Source organism: Theobroma umbraticum, unplaced genomic scaffold, assembly GCF_002168275.2.
Source record: "Theobroma umbraticum cultivar Fairchild unplaced genomic scaffold, ASM216827v3 scaffold_147.0, whole genome shotgun sequence".
Taxonomy (NCBI): domain Eukaryota; kingdom Viridiplantae; phylum Streptophyta; class Magnoliopsida; order Malvales; family Malvaceae; genus Theobroma; species Theobroma umbraticum.
The window spans coordinates 2,029,923-2,044,573 of NW_018397259.1; positions in this window are offsets into that span (position 1 = coordinate 2,029,923).

Consider the following 14,651-nt stretch of genomic DNA (forward strand, 5'->3'; position numbering starts at 1 on the left):
TTTAGGACTCTAGGTTAGCAATTCAACCCATTGAAATAAGTTAAGAAAGAGAGACAAGATTTAGATGAAGTGTGAGAAATATTGTAATCCTAGGCTTGTTTGATTTGCTATTTGCCCAATTATCTTGTTGCTTTAATTTTTAATTAAATTAGTTTTAGTTGAGTAATTTTTAGTTCAATTAGAATTTAGATTTTAATTATTTGAATAAAACTAAATTGTTTTAATTTTAGTACTTAGTAAAATTTTAGATCAATTTCCTGTGGGATCGATACTTTACTTGCTACTATACTATCTATTCGATACGTATATTTGCGTAGTGAAATTTTAACTAACAAAATACCACTCTAAACATATCTTAATCAGCAATCCCTTGAATACTTTTTCCCTTTTTTTGTCTTTCTTCTTTCCTGGTGTTAAACTCTTTTGACTGCCTATCGTTTGAGCCTGATGAAGTAAACTGATGTGAGTTCTCTGTCTTTATTTTTAAACGTGTTGAGATAAACTGATTACTTTTATTTTAAAACATGATAAGATTAATTGATTTATTTCTATTTTATTTTATTTATTTATTTTTTTAATATGATAAGATAAGATTGACTGATTTTCTTTTAAACGTGATAACGTAATCTAATACTAACAAAAATATATCTACTCTATATTTCAAAAAGTCCTTATTTATTTATTTTTTCTAAAGGGTATTACAAAAAGTTATTTTGAGTTATATATGATACAACTAAATTAGTAAATTTGTATTGAAAAGCATGTAATAAATGAAATCGAGTAGTTTTTATGATTTTAAATATTTATACATTAGATCCACATAAAATGTAAAAATAAATCTATCAAAACAGTATGTTTGCTAACGAAATAAAAAAAATTGTTAGGGCATATTGATAACTCTATTATATACAGTTATTTTGTCACATTTTGAGATTTAAGTGGTTAAGTTATTGAGATTTTAAATTCAAAATTTAGTATTTTAATTGTTTTCTTAATTAAGCATAATGCATGTTGAGTAGTTTAGTTTAAGTTATTTTAATTAAATTTTATATTATATTACTTTAAATTATTTTAAGTTAATTGTTGCTTTGTTTTATAAAAAATTTTATGAAAATACCTCATTTAGTGATAATTTGTATAAATATTGTGATAGCTTCGTTTGTGCATGCTGTTGTTTACTACAAAAGTCCAATTGATATAATTCTTGGACTATTAAAAAATTAAGAAACAGAGCCACAACTTTTATATTTACCACTTTGCCTAATTTAACTTGAAAGAATGAGAAAATTAGATCACAAAATGAAGTAGTGTAGTAAAAACAACATAAAAGAGGACATTCCATACACTAACATGAGAGTAGGGCGCTGCAACGTCTAGAAGTGTTTCTGAATATATGATTTTACGAGAATTTGAAATTTAGGGTTTTTGAAGAGTATTTAAAGGGTCTTTTTTAAAGATTTCAAACAGGAGATAACAAGCATTTATTTAAAAAATAGGCTAAAAACAAATAAAAAAACGAGAATTAAAAAAACATAAAGATTCAAAAGCTTTAAATCCTTAGTTTCTCTCTCAACAAAAGAAGAAGAGGAGGCAATTAAACTCCGTGTGAATATAACACAATAGGAGTGATATCATGCAGTAAGTTTTATAAAACTTGAGATAGAAGAGAAAAAGATGAAATATAAAACCCAGATAAGCTATACGGCTGAGATAGAATGGTGTAGAAGGTAACAAGCTTTGCAATAATGTACTGGATTTGCGCCTCCAGAAACACTTTCTTTAATCGAAATTGAGACTAGGCTTGACCCAATGCCTCAACAACAGTGTAGTCCAGAACCGGGTTTGGGACAGCGGCATTGGCTATGTTGGCACACAAACAATGCCACAATTACAAGAAGCATTTGATAAAGTAAGGATTCCTATTAAATTTTTATAGTACCAAAAACATGCACCATCTATTGTCACAACCTGGACACAAAAGCTTTATTATATTTAACAGAAAATGACATTGTTTGGTCCAAATCCATTATAATAAAGGTAATAGATTAAAGTGCCCGTGCACTACACGGTCGATGTCTCATCCAATATATTGCAAGTATTATTTTAGTAATCATATATTTTCCTTAACTCTGAATAGGTCAGGCATCAAAGGTTCTCCCATGTCATCTTCAGACTTCAAACTATTTTCTCTTCTTACATTTTTCCAGAAAATCTTTTTTAACTTTTATCTCTCCAGTTTTACGGTTTTAATTATCTCTACCAACCTATATAGGGGTGGAAGTTCAGGTCTCATTCCCCGTGTTATGAGTACACATGCTTCAATTAGAAGCTACAGAGTTTATTCATTGTGTTTGAACCGTTTGCTTTGCTTAGATTGAAACTGACTAGCCTTTTTGAAATATGCATTCTGAAAACTTTTGGACCATTCCCCATTGACCATTCTGAATTGTTTTTCCAGTCAGGTTCCGACAACTGCAAGTTTTAGATGTCTGAGATCCTCTTTCAGTTTCAAAGAATCCTTCACAGGGATTCTGGCCAACAAGCGCTTTACTCTCTGCGTCATTTGTGTTTGCCCTGGTTTGTTAAAAAAGATACAAACTACATTAATACTGATGGGTTATAACCAGCAGGACGGTGAAACCCTATGCCTGTGGTTGAACTCTATCACTTCCGACAGTGTTGCTGGTACTTGGGATGCTATTAAGCACAAGCAAATGAAGGTGGCTGGCGCAGGATAAGCTGGTTCAAATACCACCTTCCTAAGCATTCTTTAATAGCTTGGATGGTTATTTTGGATAAACTGCCAACGGGGCAGAGGACTGAAAAATGGTGCACAAATTCTGATTATGGCTTGGCCTACTTCTTTTGCCGCGAGGCACTTGTTGTTAGTTTAATACACACAGGCACACGTGATTAAACAAGTAATATAAAAATAAGTTGAGTATAATTGTTTTCCAAAGATTTACAACTATTCTTACCAAATATTAAATTTATAATAAAATTTATTTTATTTAAGTACTCAATTTTAAATAATTAATTAATTTTAAAGCAATTACTAAAACTAAGTAAATAGAAAAAGAATAGAATTTTACTAGAGAAAATATTAATTCAAAAACTTAAGATTATGGTGTCTTTTAATATTTCATTTGAATTTAATTATTCTCTTTAATTTAGATTAATGGGGTGCAAGGCTAATCTAAAATCATATTATGTACAAGTCTTTATCAAGATCTTGCACACATACCTTTCAAAATTAACTGCATAAGTCTATGTAAATTAATTAGAAAAGATTCATTATGTTCATGTTCTAATTTGATAATCTAAAGTATTTAGATATATGTTTATCTCAAATATAAAACTATCACTTAACTCTAAAGTGATCAAGTATAGGCTATTCAAAACAATAGTTTATTCTAAACTTTCTTCGTTGAGTTACATTTAGAGACCCGACACATTTCAATTGGCAATCAAGTAGTGAAAAACAATAAACACAAAAATAAATAAGCCATGCAACACCCATTAATATTGAGAAAGAAAAAATTATATATTCAAACTATATATTGAAATAAATTATAATCTTAGAAAACAGATTTAATTCATCATCATTTCTACGGCAGACATAACTATTTCACAAGAATAGATCATTTCCACAACAAAAGAACAAGTAAGAAATGAAAAACTAAAGAAAAAACAAAGCCTCTTTCGATTCTCGACCTTTGGTTGCCTTTGATTTTTTCTTGTTTCTCTTGTTGAAGAGTCTTTTTCTTTTCTCTCAAAACTACTGTTTGTTCGCTCTCAATACTCCCTCATTCAGCTGCTGAAAATCACATATGTATAACCTCTAAAAAACCCTAATAGTTCAATTCCCTATTAGCTTAAATCACCTAATCCAAGTCAGAATGTCGTAGCTTTGCTCCATGGGCGCCGCGGCACTCCAACCTTGTGTAATTTTTTCAATGTTTTTCAACCGGTGCCACGACCCTCCTCCTTGGCTGCCAATGGGCCAAGCCCCTAGTTGTTGTATGGGAGCAGTGATGCTTCCTTGGGCATTATGGCCTTGAGTGCTTCAAGATCGCGACGCTGCTCCTTGTAGAACTTTGATGCGGAAAATAACTCATCTTGCAAATGCAATTTTCTCTTACCTCAAAGCTGATATAAGTAAAATGGTCAACATGAAAGTTGTAAGTTTGCCTCTTAGCTTCTTATGGTTCAAGAATCAAGTAGATTGAATCTCTGTAGCTCAAGGTATGTATGAATTTCTGTAACATATTTAGTGAAAATCTGTACTTAATCTCCCTTACATAATATAACTCCATTTAGCTTTATGTACTTGAACACTTACCAAAACAAGGAGTAAATCAATATTGGTTTAAATTGATAATTTCAACATTAAAATGAATTGAAATTATGTAAATTTAACTATATCAACATATCTTAAACTAAATAAAAAAAATACATAAAAACTAACTCAAACTAACCAAAATTTATAAAAACTTAACTAAGTTAACATTCAAAATGTGACTAAATAACTCTATATCATAGAGTTATTAGCACAAGCTGAAGAAACTAGAGAAGCAGGTCTAGAAGCGAGTTCTCCAGCTTTGTAGAATCTTTAGACAGGTTGTTGATTGGGAGAGAGTGCCTATGAGCTTGCCAAAGATTAAAACAAAAAGCCTTGATCTCAGTTATCTTGAGGATCGCCTGGTGCGCTTACATTGATTGTCTGGATGGAGTGGAGGTTGTATGGCAACAGACAAAAGAGCCCTGACGATATTCTGAGATGCATTGAGGAGTTGAATGCTCGTTGAGGTTGGGCCACCAATAATGTGTAAACGCAAAGAAATTGGACTAAGTTTAAAGCCCACCATAAATTTGCAGGGGCCATCAGGCATGCACCAGTCTATCAGGCCGAATGTTGGCAATGCCAAAGCCCAACTGCTTTAGTCATGCAACCTCAAGGCTTTGCACTTAGCAGAATATGCTTGTGTTGTGAGCCAAAATTCTGCTCCCACCAAAGCTCTAACTAGAGGTGAGCATTATCTTCTATCATATTTAAAATTATATAATTAAAAGAAAGGAGATTTAATTTTTTTTTAGATAAAAAATTATACACTATTAATGAGTAAAATGTTCAAATACTTATTTTCTATCATATTTAAAATGATATATTTATCGTATTTTTTAACTAAATACTTTTTTTGGAGTGAAATTTAACTAAATATTTTAATATTTTATAATAGTGCATGACTCTAACCATTCAACTTCGTCCCATTTTATTGCTTCCATTTGGTTCAATTTTCTATTCCAAGCAAAGATAACATCAATTAGCTGCAAGTAGTATGTAACTATATATACATTTGCTTAAGAGAAAAGCCAAAAAAAAAAAATCCCATTTCCTTGATTTATAGAAGATCTAAGTTCAATGTACAGCACAATTTTTTTTGACTTGGCAGTGAAGGACCCCAACACATAAATGATCTCAGACATCCTCACATAACAGGAAAGGGGTCTCCATAAATTAGTGAGCCATTAGTGCATCCATCACCCATATGAAAATGACCCTTCGTTCCACAACCAAGATGATCCCATTTTGTCAGATATTTTTTTACCAAATATCACCATTGATTTAAAAGCTCCCTATCTACTCTCAATTCATTCAATTTTGCTCCTACGTACACGTGCAACCATTGTTTTAATTTTTTTCCCTTTTTGACAAAATACGAAATTAATTAAATAAATTGCATAAACACCCCTACAAGTATAATCACATATAATAATATTCAAATTTTAATTGAATGAACAGTAAAGGGTACATTCAATTCGAGCAAAACAATAAGGTACATGGACTTTCATCACAGACCACAAAATCTAACAATGATTTTCTGGTGAAGTCAAGAACCAAACGTAAGATTACATTTCCTGATTGATTTGGTCGATGAAGCAAAGGGTGCCAAGTGTTAGGAATGATTTGACCTCGGTCCCCATGGGAGGGAGCCAATTGAGCCGGCCATTCCCATGTCATATTCCCACAGGAAGGAGGTGCTAGATAATAGTCCATCCCCGGCTGTGGCCTACCACCAATATGAAAGTGAAAACGTCATTGTCAAATTGGGTATTTATTGTATAAGATTTTGCTCCCTTTTTTTTTTCAGTCTATTTATCAAAACTAGAAAAGGAGTCGGTCCAAAAAGGCTGATACACAAGAAGTTCGAAAAGGGTGCAATCTCAACCCTACACGCCTAAATCTCCAAGTGCTGGGACCATATATTCTTATCTTAATGCACAATACATGCAAAGTTGCTTTGTGTTTGTCAAATTAAGAACCAATGCTCCTTCCATGTCCATTTCACTGGAACTTGAAAATGAAATACGAAGAGAGAAAGAGACTTGGTCCAGAAAATGTATATAAAACCTTTAACTGAAAATTGGGTCACTTTGAAACCAAGTCTTTTGTTAAATAAATTATATTTAAATGCTGATAAATATTATTATATTCTTCTTTTTTATGGAAAATATTTTATATATTTTTTTATCCCGCCAGAGGGTTTGTTTCATTTATTATTCAAATGGGTAGGAGAATTCCGACAATTTTTAATGTTTTTTAATTTTCCATGTTGCTAACATTCGATAAATAGTAGGTTTCATTTTGAGATAAAGAATTTTATACTATCAAAGTAGTTAAACATCCAAGTAGCATGACATGTATTCATTAAAAAAATTTTATTCATTCATTAAAATTTTCATGGAAGAGTTTTTGGAGGTAGCAAAAAATGTTTGACATGGCGGTATAATCTCAAAGAAGAGCAATAAATCTCACATCAAGGAAGATATAATGATCTCGGCAAAAGTCATAAATATTATATTAATGGTTTTAAATGAGAGTCATGAATCTCATATCAATTGTGTGTTAAAATGAGACTAGAGATTTAAAGGTTTACACAATTTTTAACTTGTGAAGCGCTTTTTGTGGAAGCGTAACTATAAAGTCTAACTAATCTAAAACAGATAATACTTTACAAAGTGGTGTAAATTGTGACAATTGGTATCAGAGCCGATTTTGGAATATTAGTAATCTACCACTTAAAACAATAAACCTTGTTAAAGGGGAAGAGGATGCCATGGTGCTCCCTATGCTCCTTAAAGGTTATTCTAAAGTGAGACTAGACAGTTATCACCCTATGAGACTCTCTTTGTAAGGATAAACCATGAGGTCCACCAAATCTAAAACGGATAATATCGTATAGGTTGGTGAGATTGGACATTTCTTATCTTATAAGACTCTTTTTATGAGGACAAAACTATGAGATTCAACAAGTCTAAAATGGATAATATCTTACAAGTTGGTGTGAACTGTGACACATGATGCTCAGGAAATAAAATGTAAAAATCAATTGTGAGATGTACTCATCAAGTTTTTCCATTTTCCCTTAGAGTTCTTTTTATATAAAGAAAAAAGAATATAAATTGTTTTCTTTTTTTGTCTGAAAATTCTTTTTGTTGTAGATAAATCAAAATTTTAGTACAAAAGGTTGTTGGGTTGTTAAGCTTACAAGTAATGTATAATATGAAGTAAAATTATGAGTTTCCAAAAAAAAAAATCAAGCAAAATTATCTTACAGCTCAAAATAATACAACAAAAACTACTGTTATTGGTGAAAAATTGCGCTTCTTTTTTTTGATAAAGTGCGTCAAAAATTATATACTTAATAAAACTTATCAAGTAGAAGTTATCTAGAAAAAATAAATAAATAAAACTATCAAATATTAGAAGTTATGAGTAACCAACATACTATAGGTACATTTGGTAGGAGGAATAATTACGTTATTCTTTTTTTTATTCTTATTATACGTTTGGTTTGCAGAATAAATAGGAATAAAAGAGAATACCTACTTTATGAAATAAAATAAAGTAAAAATAAAATAAAATAGTTATTATGTAGTTTAGTATAATGAATAAAATAAAATAAGAATAGTTATTATGGTCTATTGCAATGTTTGGCTTGTAAAAATAACTTTGTAATAAGCAAGAAATAAAAAAAATAAAAAGATAAAAATACCATTTATTATATATTTTTATTTTATTTTATTTTTAAATATTAATATTTTATTTATAATTTAATCATTAATATTATAAAATACTAATATTTTATTTATAATTTAAATGTTATTATGATTGTTTACTTTTAATTTATTTTTTAAATATTAATAATTTAGAATTTATTTAAAATATTCAAATTCAATAATTTAAATAGTAATATTTTATTTATAATTTAGTCATTAACATTATAAAATGTTAATATTTATTTATAATTTAAATTTTATTATGATTATTTATTTTTATTGTATTTTATTTTTAAATACTAATAATTTATAATTTATTTAAAACATTAATAATTGATCATTTAAACATTAATATTTCTTTATAATTTAATCATTAACATTATAAAATACTGATATTTTATTTATAATTTAAATGTTATTATGATTATTTATTTTTATTTTATTTTTTTAAATATTAATGATTTATAATTTATTTAAAATATTAATAATTTATCATTTAAATATTAATATTTTATTTATAATTTAATCATTAAGATTTTAAAATATTAATATTTTATTTATACTTTAAATATTATAATGATTAAAATGTTAATACTTTTATTTATTTTTAAATTCAAAATATTTTATAATATATAATTAAATGTTAAAATTTTTATCATAATAAGATTTAGTTTTTTTTATTTGCATTTTGCATTTTTCATTTTTTAATTTATATTTTCAATCAATAATTTAAAAATTAATACTTTAAAATATTACTATTTTATTTATAATTCAAATATTATTATAATTAAAATATTAAAATGTTAATAATTTTTTAATTTAATAAGTTTTGGTTTGTAATTTTTGAAAGTAGGTAAGGACAATTTAGCTCAAAATGTTTAGATTCTATTCTTATGGGTGTGGAAGAGGAGGTGGTATTAGCTATTCCAAGGTTTTGTCAAGTTTTGGGAAATACTCATTTTTTTGGAATGGCTTTTTCTTTCCTTAAAAACAAACTAAATGGAGAGAGAAAATTTTTTGCAGAATAGAGGGCAACGAAATATGCCATTAGATATTTCTTATTACAATAAAATCTTGATAAATTAATACTTGATAAATCAATAATTTTGATTAAATAATATTTTTGATCAATTTCACCTTAAGACCAACCGGGTAAATTAATAATTCATATAAGATAATATATTTAAAAATACACGTAGGTTCTATTTAATATATAAATTAATAATCTCTTTATACATCAAAATTATAAATATACTTGACTCAATTAGGAGATCTTTGTAAAATAGGACTCCAATGTTACTTGTTTTTTCTTGAAATTGATGTCTCCTTGGAGATTGTCTTTAACTTTTCTTAGTGTATTAAGAAGCTTTAGTATATTATTTTCATATTACAACAGGAAATTATGCAATGAAATTGTTACTTATAATGCATCTTTGCTTTAAACAAGCTTCAATGCAGAACTACCGTCTTCTATTTCATCTTTTTTGTCATTTCCCATAACGTTCTTAATAATTTGCTTGTCACTCAATAACTCTAAAGTTGCCTTATTTTATTTAAGTAGTTCAAAAGGTACTCAACATCCATTGTATCACGATATTTCAACTCTTTCATTAGAACATGCAATTGTTAATCACTCTATCATCTGAGTGTTGATCTAAATTCTCTAAAGTCATGTTATCCACAGACCTAATTTTATAATATCAAAAACAATTTGCAACAATAGTTGCTTGAATATCTGTTGTCCAAGTCGAGATTGCAAGATTCATTGCATCTAAAACATTTATCTTCTCTGAATTTTGGATCTCAAGTTCATAACCTTCCAAAAGATTTCGATAAAATCGATGACAATAATGCGTCTTGAAAGCTCGTATGATCCTCAAATCACAAGGTTGAATCTTTGATGTTGTGTTGGGTGTCAAAAAAAAATAATTCAATATTTTTCAAACCTTCAATAGTTTTTAGATGAACGGGACAATTATCAACAAGCAAGAGAACTTTTCTACCATCCATTTTTCTATCAAGTTGCCGAACATATTTTTGAAATAAAATCCCAATCATTCATGCTCGTTTGTTGGCATAATACTTGCAGTTCATACTGCTTCATTTCACGTTCTTGAAACACTATGGTTTAGCATATTTGACAATGAACCATAAAGTAATTTTTTAAAAAATATTCTCATTACAGAAAAAAAAATTGTAAGTTTTTCCTTATTTTGTTTCTTACCTTCAAGTTGCTTTGTTGCAAGAGAATGATCTGGTTGTAATCTATAAAACAATCCTGTTTCATCCATATTGAAAACATCTTTCATGGAAAATTGATCTAATTTCTTTTTTATGGACTACAAATTGCTCTCCATGAGCTCTAAATCTACTAACCTGCTTTCTTCGAAACGACAATATGTCTTGATGCCATGTTTGAATTTAAAGTGCTTGAGCCAATCTTGAGAAAAATTGAATTGTGGTGTATTTACAAGGTACATCTTTTTCATAAACTCCTTTACCTTCTTCATGATTAGATCTTCGATCATACTCGCACGTTCTTGGTATTAAACAAACCACTCATAAAGAACCTTCTCTAGCTCCGAAAATTTTACAATTTTGTATTGTTTGGCATCACATTTTTCAATATTGACTAATAAATACTCTGATGACTTTTTGATCATATTTGATATGGTTGCTTGACTCACTTGCAAGTTAGATGTTTCTAACACCCTCTGTTGCAATTGTTTTTGGCTGTAATTTAGCTTTTTTATATTATACTCACATAATATTTTACGCATTTCATCCTTCATTGTTGATTTTGTTTACACCTTTAAGATGAGAAATTATTGTGTTTAGTTTTATCTTTTGTAATACTTTATGTTCTTCTTCTAGATGTTTTCGCTTGACCTAATATACCCTAGACCTTAAACCTTGATAAATTAATTTTTTATTAATTAATGTATAAATTAATAAATTATTAATTTATTGATTAAATAATATCTCAATTAATTAATAAATTTTCGTGATCTCTAGGGTATTAGTTTATATAAATTTTATTGTATCTTGTTTGTTTCATTTTTGAATATAAATAATTATTTTTAAGGATGTCCATTCTTTTAAAAACAGGGAATAACTAAGAATAGGGATTCCTCCTTTGGTATTAACTTTTCCAAGCTTCATAAAATAGAGCTCAACTAGTTATGGATAAAATTAACTCTACTTATTATGTGAAATTACTAATCCTAGTGTAGAAGAAGAGAATTGACCTCTGCAATTAGGTTTTGCCCTCTCTAAAAGGGTTAATAACTACTACATAGACTTGTATTGATGATCCCCCCCAAATTAATTTCACTCTTTCAAATAGAAAATTTTTTAAATTTATTTAAAAGTTATTATTATTTAGCTTTCCTTTACATATGTACATACGTACATACGTACATACATACATACATATATATATATATGTATCTATTCATGATAAACATCCTACATATTTGCCTCCAGCATCTCTAAATTTGAGGTTAATTATAGCTTTCAAGTTACTACCATAATGTGAGGGACTTAGTCCACCACAGCAACTTTAAACTTACTATACACTTTGATTTTAGTATGCAACAACAACTTAGAAAATGTTACTACTATTTTGAGTTAGTTGCATTTCCTTTTTCATATTTATTATGGAAAGTGGTGTCTTTGTCATTGTATGCAAATCTTTTCAATCACAATTTTTTTTCCTTCTAAAATGCAGATATTTTAAAGAACTATATCATGTAGCCAAAATAAAATGGTGTTTGAAGATTCAAAGTCTAAAAATATTTCTAATACAATTTTAATAGCACAAGTATTAAATTTTTTTTTTGTTAAAAATCAAAATTGTCATAGTGATGTAAAAACACAAAACCTACATCATCGCCTCGAGTTTGGTCTGGTTCAATCGGAATACTAAGCTTTTTTTAAACATTATTTTCTCTTTTCTTGACCTGATTTTTATTTTTTGATTAGGTAGTTAATTAAGTTACGAATTAAAAATATTCTACATTAAAACATTTTTGTTTCACCTAATAATAAATGCATATATTTTCTTACTCATAAAATTGAATTCGAATATTCATGCCCCCAATATTATATAATGAACAGACCGATGCCATTAAAATAAAGATCAATGCTGACAGACTTTGTAAAAATTAATTCTATTTACAAAAAAAAGAAGAAAATTCTTCAAAAATAAATTACAGAGCAGCAAGCTGTTTTGAGGAAAGTAGGGAATAATTCTATTAACAAACCATGTAGAATATAGTTTATGGACAAATTCGAAAATAAATGGGAATAAATTTGATATTACAGTATTAAATAAATATTAGTAAAAAATTGAAAAAAAAAAAGGTCTTAGAAGAATGTTCAGCGAAATAACACAATTGACATAATGTAGTTTTCGAATTGGATTTGGAAGCTTATCCAATCCATCTGATTTGATGCTACTAAAGTCCAAATCGAGGAGCAACTGTGCCACCTTTTTTCATCAAAGTTAAAAGGCAAGGGCCACCATATCAGAGATGTTGGGACAACGAGAAAATGTGAAACATAATCCACCATTTAATATCTTCTCAAAAATAATTAAAGTTTTTTTAATTAAAATAAAAAAAATTCGAATCTTACTCTTTAGATAAAAAATTTTACACTAATTAATAAATTAAATGTTCAAATATTTATAAATAATTAAAATCAGTGATTTTGCTTCAACAAATCTCCCAAAAATTAATAAAAAAGAAACTTAATTATATGATAATGAAAAACCAGGATGCATTTGTCAGACCAATTCAATCAAAATGGTTCCATCCTAAAATATAATATCTATTTTTTATCTATAAAATTTATTTTTTTATTTTAAAAATATTATTTTTTGTATTAAAATGCACTTTTGATTTTCATTTTCAAAAGTAAAAGGTAAAATATTCTCACTCCTTAACTTTTAACCAAAATTTCAAATGATTTTATTAGTATTCGAAATGAACAGTCCATCTTAAAAGAATATTTTTCGTTAGACACATAAATCTAATTATTAATCAATCATTTTCGTTAATTTGATGACATGATAATATTAAAATGATAATTTTATCTTTTATTATTTTAAAAATTATTTTTATATAAATTATAATTTTTTATTTTTTTAAATTTTTTCCCTCTCTTACAACAAAAGTTTCTCTCCCAAAAAAGGAGAGCATCGATCTGGTGCTCCCCTTCCTTAGGGAGCACCTGTTGTAGGGTGGTCGATTGACAAATCTGAGTGCTGTCGGTTGGTTATATTGTTTGAAAAAAAAAAAAGAGAAAGAAGAAAAAATATTTTAATTTTTTTAATTTTTATTATTTTTTTAAAAATTAATAGATTTAAGTAAAATTACTCTTAAAAGTTAATAGAGTAAAAGTTTTTTACCAAAAGTAAAAATAGTAGTAAAATGAATACAATTTAGAATCTAAAAAATGTTTTAAATGGCTGAATTTTTAATATACTTAATTTTATTCTATTTAAAATTCTAAATTATGAAACCAAATAAAGTACTCTACCCTAAAAATTGGTATAATCCAACCTGTTGATCTCGAAATTAAAACCGGAGGTTTTATTTCATCTAAAAAAAAGTTAAGAGGTTCAGGTGAAAAGAATAAATGGTCAAATTGCTAAGTACTGTTGACTTTTTTTATTGGCATGAAAATAGGTGTTTCTAAGTCAACAATGGCCACTCCTTCTAGCAAAATAATAATAATAATAAATAAATAGCAGGCCTGCCCTTACCTTGTATTCTTGTTGGGCCCGAACAAACAGTGATGTTTAAATCCAAGTCCTACTTTGGAATAAAAAATAAAGGTGAATAAATATTTTATTTATATATAACATTTTTATTGGAAAAGGTAAAACAAAGATGTAGTTTTTTCTCAAGGTTAAGTTACAATTTCAAAACCAGGCCGGTGTAGCACCCTACTGACGTAACGACAACAAGTGCCATTAACTTAAGTAGTGGGCTTCATCAGCATCTATCCTCTCCGTCGCAAAAGAATCTGCCACATCAGCGGCTCGTATATTGCTGACACCTTGATGGAACCCCCTATGCATCACATGCAAGAATCTCCCCTTCTTTTAAGTACTTAGCTTACGAAAATAATTGCGAATAATTAAATAATATAATTTCTTTCGGTTATGGTCAACTGGGGCGGCTGCCAAAGTTTTCCCATTTCGCCGTGCAGTTTTCAACTGAACAAGATAGTACTCACCCTTCACCTTTGTACACATCTTTATTTTATCGGGGGAGGGGGACAAACAAAAACCCTATATTTTAATTATAAATTCTTTAAATTGATTTCAAACAAATTACAGATCTGTTGTTAATAAGAATTAATATGTAGATATATTTTAATTATAAAATTAAAACAATTTGATTAAATCGATACATGTCAAACATTTAAATTATTTTGTATGTAACCAAAAAAAAGAATTCCTACATATTTTATGTTTATGTTGAAATTTATTTGACTTTAATTAATATTATTAAAATTTTAAAGAGTTTATATATATTCTATTTTATTTTTTAAAAAATTTTTATCATTCCTTTGTCATG